This window comes from Morone saxatilis, unplaced genomic scaffold, assembly GCF_004916995.1.
Source record: "Morone saxatilis isolate NCDOM2014 unplaced genomic scaffold, NCSU_SB_2.0 Contig24, whole genome shotgun sequence".
Taxonomy (NCBI): Eukaryota; Metazoa; Chordata; class Actinopteri; family Moronidae; genus Morone; species Morone saxatilis.
In genome coordinates, this window is record NW_023339807.1 from 6,320,317 (window position 1) to 6,330,455 (window position 10,139).

The 10,139-nt window shown below is 38.3% G+C and overlaps 1 protein-coding gene and 1 long non-coding RNA gene across 2 annotated transcripts in view; one reads left to right on the forward strand and one right to left on the reverse strand.

Moving 5' to 3' along the window:
* The window catches only part of LOC118336383 (plectin-like), a 73,769-nt gene that overhangs the window by 15,374 nt on the left and 48,256 nt on the right, over positions 1–10,139 (forward strand).
* On the reverse strand, positions 13–5,514 carry LOC118336385. The gene is made up of 3 exons (XR_004797103.1): positions 5,402–5,514; positions 2,056–2,246; positions 13–1,419 (listed from the first exon to the last, which is right to left on the reverse strand). It is a non-coding gene; the product is annotated as an uncharacterized LOC118336385 (long non-coding RNA).

Sequence of the window (10,139 nt, forward strand, 5' to 3'; positions counted from 1 at the left end):
ACACATGGAACACATATGAGACGTTCATTTAGAGCTGATTTTATTTATGAGAAGCACTGGGACCATGGAAACGCATCCGGTCCTGTGCTAGGAGTTTATTTATACCCCTCGTGACCTCCATTAGGGATTTCTCTGCACCCATTGGTCCATGTACTGTAGTATACAGTGACATCAGCAGTTTACGTAAAGATGTGTAAGACTATGGTCTTTGTATGCATTTAGTTATTAATGTACTGCAGAAAACACAAGTTCTTAGTTAAATAAACAAAGTTTCTTGAGTCATTTTTCATTTTCTAGCCTCAATCCAGTTTTCCTTTCAGTTAATGGTTTCACAAAACCCCAAATTCTGACTTCAACACAGTTTTGGTATCTACATTTAAAAGAATAATTTGACATTTTGGGAAATAAGCTTTTTCACTTTCTTGCTTAGAGTTAGCTCTTGTATCTGTCCATTCAATATAAAGCTACACCAGTCAGCTTAGCTTAGCATAACGACTGAAAACAGGGGGAAACAGCTAGCCAGGCTCTGCTAAAGGAAACAAAATCTTGCATGGGTGATTCTCTTATGTGTTGTCACTATGAGGTTGCATCTAGCAGAGACTCTGCAGAAAGAGTCACTGTGCAGTCTTGATCATGTCCCTCTGTATAACCACCAATTGTCAGTTGTTGTTTTTTTGTATACATTAAATAAAGTAGATTTAAAGTATTAGAGATGCTAGTAGGTAGATTCTGTTAACATCTGACAGATCCCTGTTTTCCCCGGTCTTTATGCTAAGCTAAACTAACCGGCTGCTGACAGTGGACGGATACAGAAGTGGTATCAAATCTTCTTATCTTGCTCTCAAAAAGGAAAGTGAATGAGCACATTTCATTAAATGTCGAAATATTCCTTAAAGTAATTTAGAAGGAAATGAAGTGATTTCTGTAGCTTGCAGCTGTTTAACTAGTTCAGATGAAGTGAGATCCAGTTCCAGGTGTGGTCCATTAGTGATGGGTGATATGATAATATAAACTGTACCTTGAAACAACATGAATTTGTTAACTATCAGAGATGTTTTGGTTAATTCATTTGTAACTCTCCTTTTAATATATATGCTTTTATTGAACTATGGCAGAGCATTTAGCGTTAGTGCCATGTATTCAACTCATATCTAAAATTTTAGATTTGAATATGCAACCTGCAGTTCTGTCCATTATGAGTTTGGAAGGGTATGTTGTAAATTAAATTAAAACATAAAAATGTGGTTCTTAAATACATTACATATTGCATTAACGAATTTTGAACAACAAATGTATGTTTTCTTGGGGAGTGATATTTACTGGAAAAAGGACTCTAAGCAGGTCATGCAAAAATGTTGCCCTGTGGGTGATCAGAGATCAGCGAGCTTCCTGTATGGTCCTGGGTTAGAGGTCAGTGTCCTGTAAGAAGAGAACACAGCATATTTAGATCACTTTCCCTTTTAAATGGGACCTAAGGACAGCTCAGCTGTGCCCTGTCATAAACTGTCACATCCTATAGTTGACTGGCGGCAGTAGGTGCGTGTGTCAGCAAGAGTAGAGTGCTTTGACCTAACATAAAATCATCACTTGGTGATCTTAACACAATCAGGGTTTAGTGTTTGCAGTTTTAGTGTATTCAAATGTGTCATTCTTCATGTGAGTTGTAGTTTTAGAAAAGCCCAGAGGACATTAAAAAACTAGTAATTATATGATGAGACCTGTCTCTGTTGCTTCAGGGCTGCATTAAAACTGCCTGGAGTCACATAAACTAACCCACCCCAAGGCTCTCAAACACCTCCCTTTTATACCGCTTGTGTGAGCAATAACAGAAAAATAAACACTGACTCTGTAAAGGTCAGTTACAGTAGACAGGTTATATTAGTGCAGTGCACTGAAGAGGAAGAACGGCACAGTAGAACCTTTTTAGTTGAGGTTAATAAACTTCAGAAAAAATGTAACTGCTAAAAAGAATTAAGAATTAATAATCAACAGACTCGCTGTGTATGGATGATCTGTAAATCATTATCATATAAAAGGACAAAGAACATGACTTACCTGTCTGCTATCTTTCGTTTTGCTCTTAAATGACAGGGGCAGGGCCAACTATCACATCTTCATCTGTATGAAAGTTGTTCCTGTTTCTTTTTTTTGAGTCTCCTTACACCAGCTGGCACAGTGTCTGAGACACAGAGGGCAACCGTGGGATCTTACATCAGGCTCATACACTAATGGCTGCATTGTGGAACCTTGAAGGAGGGAATTATCCAATTTATATAAGCACATATGAAGAAAGAATCAGATGTTTGTACAGTAAGATGTGTTGTGCAGGTGAGTGGAGAGACCTCTGGACTGGGTGGGGTGGAGTTAGTTTATTGGTCTGTAGTATTTTCAGTATGTTGTAATACCACATGGTTGTTGTTACTCCCAGAGCCATGTGCAGACAGACTGAACTGGAGGTTAAATGTTTTAGGTTAAGTTTATTTTATTGTACTAGTAAATGTATTATAAAGTGAACAGTTGTCAAATATGTACACTATATTCAGATTTATTTTTAATTACTTGATCAAAAATGTTCCATTCAGTTATTCTTATCAGGGTACATTTACATGTGCACAGCAATGCCATTATTTACAGTAAAAATTGGTTTAAGTCAAGTGTTCTTTAAAAAATCTCTTTTAGTTGTCTCGTTTATACAGATTTTAAATATGTTTGCACTGATCATGTGGCTTTATGAAAGAGGAATGAATGGGTTAGATAACTTGGATGTCATGGTTGAATGTACAGTACTAGTTGCTCAGCAGACTGAAAGCATTAACATTTGCAGAGTCCTCAAACTGAATCAGTCCCTTCTATACCTTTAAACAGAGGAACTGCATTTAATCTGGCTGAACCAACAGAGAACTTGGACAGACAGTAAAAGAGAAATAGGGGAGATAATGCAACTCATTGTTATCTTAAAGGGAAATTTAATGCAGAGCAGCCTCTGCTTTCAAATACTTTATTTCAGCCCTGAAGGAGGCGCTCTCTCACTGCACTGCACGGCAAGGTGAGAAGTGAAGAGATGTGATGGTTTTTGGTTTCTTAGTGCATAAAAGTTAAACCAATGTTGAATTCAGTTTATTGAATTTTCACAGCTAAATTAAAATGTTAAAAATTGGAGTGATGCTCTCTTTTCTTAGGAGTTGTGTTTAAGTGAAAATGAAAACTACAGAACTTCTCTCCTTGGAATCATTTTGTAATATAAAGAGATGTACAGAGATTTGCCCCCGCCTCCTGCTCCTCCAATGAATCCCACAATCCCAATATCTCACGCAGTGCATACATCACGACCATCAACAAGCCCTTTGGCACGCCTGTGTTATGATGGGGGGAGGCACCTATTGGGAACTGTTTTTTTACAGGGAAGCTTTGAGGTGTGGTAATGTGTGAAGAGAATAAAAAGCATGTGTAATGTCAAATAAACAACATTTAGCCCTTTACATTGGCTTAAGGTTGCAGTAAAGGTCTTTCAATGTCAATGTCATTCAATGTATACAAGACTGTATAGTTTAAAGCAAAGCCAATGAGTAACTGCAGTAGATATGAAGTGGCTGTTATGGTCTGCTCTGTGCAGTTTTATCTTTATTAACCAGTTTAAAAGCAGCATGTCCACCCTGATAGTGGCAGTTTTTATCTCAGAAATGTGTAATTCTGTATTATGTAGGCTGGCCATAAGATATCTGTACATGAGAACAATGGCATTTATCTACTGCGTAACTAACAGGCTAATCAAGTATGATTGATCATGGTAACCTACACAATGCTTGATCTTTTTTTATCATCTATGACATAGATTCTATGTCATAAATATAAAATATTAGGGTGATAGGACATTAATTAGTTTTCAAGCTAATATCAATTGGATAGCAGATTGTTATTGCTGTGTAAAATCACTGACTAAGGTTTGTGAATTTGTTTTTTGATTAATTTTTCCGAGGAAGAATTTCCCCAAACCAACAGGGTGTTGTTTAAGTATTTATAGTATTAGGTATTTAATCTTATTCCTAAATATTAATATTTTTTGGCACATGTTTATTTTTGGTCATTGTAATATTTCCATTAAATCCTTAGTAGAAATATACTGTATTTTGATGTCCAATTTCCATAACATGCCTATAATGTTATTGGGAGAAAACTATTTATTTTCCTTTTGAATTTTACATTTTATTCATTATTTTAAAAACCTGTCCCAATTCTTATCTAGAGGTCTCTTTTTCGTAGTTTCATAGTTGCAGAATCTCCTGAAGGAGAAGTTGGGCGTGATTGTGCTCTGGCGCCATCTACTGGTGAGAGAAATGTATTGCTCTCTGTCAGTGGGAGAGAGCAGCCTATTGGGTGGAAGGGTGGTGTTTTCCTTTCCACGTCAAATCGTCAGTCAGTTACAGGAGACTCCTCCGTCTCTGTGTCTAAAAATACAGCCATGAGTAAGAGTCAGTCTCAGCTACTGTTCCACATGGTTCTGTATGTTTATAGCTGTTGTCATAGAAACATCGCTCAAGTTCCCCTTTTTCCACAGCATTATGGAAAGAACACATGTCATAATAATGGATTAATAGAACACAATAGAAAAGAAGAACCCACAATATCTGCTTTCAGCTCAGTAATTAGGGCTGATATTCCTTGAAGTTATACCATTCTGAGAAAATCCAGTTGTCTCTGTGAAGTTATAAAGGTTAGAAGCAACAAATGACTTACTCTTGTGATGGGAATTGAGTAGCCTTTTGTGTATCTTTTTAATCCTTTTTCCTTTTTTTTTAAGAAGCAGTCTTTAAATCATATTTATAGTAATAATACACATTTCCACAGAGAAAATATCAATTTTGCTAATGAGAAACTGATTTTCAAAAAAACCTTATGTCTTGTACAGCTTTTCCAAGGAAAAATCTTCTTCTACAGGATGTATCTTTTGTGTTTTTTTAAGGAGAAGAGAAGCGGTGATAGAATGTGGCTAAACAGCAGTGATACAAACAGCACAGCGATTAGCAGTAAAGAACTAAACAAAGTCAGCATGAATATTTGTGTTTTTAAACAAGGCATGGAAAAGTTGGTGGGTTATAATCACATCCAAACCCACACATTTGCTGCCTTTTCAGATTTATAGCTCTGAATGCCGTTTTGAGTATGATAATTAAAGACAAGTCCCAAACCACTAATACAGCCCCAAATAGGTGCTTGCACTCTATTTAGCCACTTCATTTTGTAAACCGCTATGAAAAAAAAATATTGTTACGACTTCAACTTCAATAAAAAGAAAAGCATTCACTCATTTTACTTCTGTTTGGCAAACTAAGCTTAAGTTGACATGAATTATTTTACGCCTGCGTTTCCAGCCAAGTGACATTACACATTTCATTGCTCTCACCTGCAGAGGGAGGCACATGCTGTTTTTAAATGTAATCCTCTGCCGCTACCTCAGCTATTTCCCCATCGCCCTGTTGCATTTGAATTCAGCAAATTAAACATTAGCAACTGACACACTCCCAGATGTGGGGCTTTCCACAGAGGCTTCTGAAGCTCAGCACTGAGCTATTTTAAAACTCAGCTGCCATGGCTAATCCAGAGGCTTGTTGAGTCTGAGTTAAATTGGGTTTGCTAGCTTCATAGTTGGATCTAATTCTGACAACATTATCTCAGGTTTGCTGACAGGGTAGAGATCAGTGCAGATATTAACTGGACAGTGCATCATGGCACAGTTATGACACAGAAGGAACGTTTAGAGACTGTCAGCCTTATGAGCATATATATCTACAGTTGAATACATTCAACGTATCAAAATGGCAAATATATAGTTACCAGAAATGTCCCCTTTACAGAACAGGATTAAAAAATATCTTCTAACTAGAAATGATCTTACCCAGTTTATTATTTGACGGCTAATTTAACACAATTATATTTAATAACATACCTTCAGTGCTCTCATTACCTCTGCTTGACTGACAGTGTTATTTCCAGAGTTTGTGTTTTTGTTTTTGAGCTTGTCTGTTTTTTGTATCATTCATCCAGGTAACATTAAAAAGGCATAAACTGTTTTAAATGTGGTGTTCCACGTGCCGGAGTGTTCCAGTCATGATCATCACAGCGGGGATAATACTGCTTTTGATCTTTATGAATCCTTACCTACAAAAGGACAGTCGCGTTGCCAGGGAGCTCTCTGTACATGTTTTTTTTTTGGTTGGTTTTTGGCTCAACTGGATTTGTACGCTAAACACAGTTGAAATACGATCCAGCATGCACTGTGAGTCAGATGCCTCCTCTTCCTCTTCTTACTCCTCCTCCCGCACTTCCTCCTCTTAATATAACAACTGAGGTGATAATCCAGGGTGTGTTTAGGCTGCTCCTAGTTTTATCAGCATTCCTTTTCCTGCGGGGTGTGGTGCCCAGATATTGCAGTAAGTGCTTGCACACTTTCACCTGAATTGGCCATAGGGGACACGGTGAAATGGAGGGAGCAAATTCTTTCTGCAGCTTTTTCATCCTCTGCTGAGAAAGGTGGCGTCCAACCTCCCTCTGTCTAAACCTTTGAATCTGCTCTGCAGTTCAGCACTTTCAAAAACCATAATGACACATTCTTAGGATTCTTTTGTCCTCTAATGTGTTTGCTTTGTTTGGGAATAGAGTCCCAAGTGCTTAAGTACAGGTTGTTCTAGCCCTAAATGCTTGCAAGCTCAACCATGTGTTTGTCAGCATATCCATTAGAGGCTTTATAAACAGATGTATGGACAGCATCGTGTCCTGCTCAGCTTTATGCAGCTTTAGTTTCATTTAAATAGATTAATACTAAAGGATAGGGTTAAAGCTAAATGATTTTTGCCCAAGTCCTTATTCTGTGCTTATGTAAGAGCAGATTAATGCATTCAACTGGATTTCTTCTAAAAAAAAGTTGGTGGAAAACGTATAATAGGTAGTAATGAGTGATTAGAAATACAGTTGTTTCAGATGCATACATGCTCTAAAAACATTGATTTCTTTTTGCAAGAAAGCAAAAAAAATGGGGCAAATGGGTTTATGGGAAATATGGTTTTCAGAACCATAAGCACTGGTTTGGGCTAGAGCCAACCCATGGTGTTGGTGGTCAAAGTGGTTTATGATAATTATAGCAAACAGTTTTCCCAATGATACAGTATATTGTAAGAGTCTACAGCCACGCTAGCTGCGCTATGAGGCTACGTTTAGGCACAGCGGTGCTTTGAGCTAAATGCTAATGTTAGCAGGCTACTGCACTCACAGAGGCAATGCTGACATGCTGATGTTTAGCAGGCATAATGTTTACAATGTTCAGCATGCTAACATTAGCTAGTTACCAGCAAATACAAAGTGCAGCTGAGGCTGTCATTAGACAAATTGAAATTACCCAAACTCCCAGCAAGCACACATACTCAGTATATGAATAGATAGTAATGCACATCGCATCAGCTAATACAGTGTATCAGAGTCAGAATGTCTGCCGGGCAATGCGAGATCAGTGTGGGAAGACTTCCCTGTCACTTCCATCATAAAAGATTATCAAACCTCAAACGTATCATTTGGAAAGAGAAAACTTTCTCCTCTTATTTTCACAAAGCTCTCTCGGCTCATATAAAAAGCCCATCTGGTTTTGATGAAGCCAGATGAGGGAGCAGTGTAATAAGCATGTTGAGACCTTAATGATATGTCTCCTTTTTGGTGGAAAGATCCCATGACTAAGATGTTCCACACTTTCTGCATCCTCGCCTGCTCCCATCTGGGTGCCCTGCTAGTGTTTCCCATGAGGTTTAGAAGTCCAGCACAAGTAGGTGTCTGTGCGTGTTCCACTGCCAGAACGTCACAAAGTTCTCAGTTACCGTCTACTGTTGCTTCCGCATCTCAGATTACCTGGAAAACCATTAGTATTCTATTCTATTCTACATTGTGTGTCATTAATTAATCCAAATGTATGGATTGTATTTGACAAATATCTATAGACATTTTGCTCTTCTCATTAATGCTCTGGTATGTTACATCTATTTGAATCAATTACTGCATGTATAGTTTCAGGCTGTGTGAATAAAAGCATTTTACAATGTCAGTCCATTACAGTAAATTCTGTTTTCGGTATGAATCCTTTCCTTTTTCAAATTTAATTGCCTGCCCACATACCACTCCTTAATTCCTCAGCTTGCCTAGACATTATATGGAACTACAAAGGTGTGTCTCCAAATATGCTAACGTGGCTCAAAATGAGTCAATGCGAGGACACACACACTCACACAAACACACTTCCACTGACACATTAAGTACCTTCATGTTCATACAGGTTGTGTTCAATACCCAGCACTGTGGAAGAAAAAGTACTTCTTGATGCCTGATGAAGTGATGTCAGTCAGGGAGCGGGAAATAGGATATATACCCACCTTAGGGCTAGAGGGGCAGGATTTAGCTGAGGTAGGACACACCCTGCCCTCTAGTTTAGCTGTCAGCACATACTAGACATATAGGGGACCATTATGGAGGGGCTTTGATAAACTAACTAAATAAATACAGGACTTAGGACAGAGCTGGAGTTAAAAGAATATGTAACTTTTGAAGTAGGAAATAACACATACCTACTTTTACAAAAGAAAAGTTAGGTTCATGAGCAATAAAATGCACCACTGCTCAGTTTAATACACTGGTGGTTTCGCTGCTAAAGCCTACCTTGGTCTGGTATGACCAGTATCTTATGGTGGCAGACTTTAGCTAATAATAGCAATCTTACTGTGTATCTGACAAAACTGAGTCACTTTTCTGACTGTATGATTCCCTTTTACTTCTGCTACTGTTACGCTACATTTTAGCATTTATTATTATCCTACCATTGTAACTTGTTGCTGCAGGTACCAACGTTAAGCAAAAGCTACATGGGATGGAAATTTGGCTGATGAAACATGAATTCTTACTTGTCATTTGGACAGTTCAAAGTGCGTTTTGAGCTTATTCAGATTAATCTATCATGGAAAAAAACATTATATGCAGAGTGTGATCCTGCTTAGAATTTTCCGTTAAGAAAACACAGAGTAATATTCTTAAACAGTCTTTAAGAAATTCCTGTTTTATTACATTTGCTGTTCTAAAAACTGCCTGGCAAAATCCCCTGGTTAACAGGAAGCGATGCATTCGGTGTTCTCTCATTTGTTTGGACTAAATACCACTGGAGCAGGAAATGTGTAAGTTAGACTGAGACCACAATACACTGTGTGTGACAAAGAAAACAGCTCTGACTGCGTTAAACTCCAACTTCATCAGTAAAAGATCCAGAACCGCGGATTATGGGCGCTTTAATTAACCAAGTTGAGAAATGTAGCAATTATCACTCCCAAACACAGAATGTAGGCATAAATAATAAACAAATAAGTGTGGTTTCCCCCACACAGTCATGATTCTTTGACTTGGTGTTCATTTCTTAAAAACAAATCTGCCTAAAACGTCAGCACTGAGTTATAAGCAGCTTATATTCTCAGTAAAATCGTAAACGGTCAGGGTGTGGTCATTCATCGCCGTCCTTGGAATCGCATGGCAAGCCCCTTCCTAAAACTAATCTCATCCCCCCGTCTCTTCTTCTTTTTCTTTACAGTGAGTAACTACTATAATGTGAAATGTCGTAGGAATGCTGTGGAGTGAAAGTCATGATTACCATAGGAATGTATGTTTGTGTGTTGTGTGTGGTGTGTGTGTTATTAAGAAAAACTTTTTTGGCTCTTGTTGGATATCCTGTGTTACAATCTGGGCTTGCATTTTCTGTCGTTCATGGTAAAGTTCCAATTGCCATGATAAACGTCATAAAAAATGATCAGCAAAAGTCTTTTATTTTTTTTTTATTATCCTCAGTGAATCAGCGTGTGTGTGTATTGTCTTTGCGCAAACGATTATGTGATAGCACATGGCAGGTTACCCACACCTCATCCCCTTCCCGCCTCCAGCGAAAACACGGCGAGAGGAAGGGGTGGTGTTGCAGAAAGCCCCTAACCCCACTATGTCATCCACACACTAGCGCCACTAAATACACACTCGGCACATCACAAGCACAAGGACAGGCCCCCAGACTGCATAGGCCCACAGGCACCATTTGCTATGAAAGGATAAAGTGAGCAGGAGAAAAAGAAACG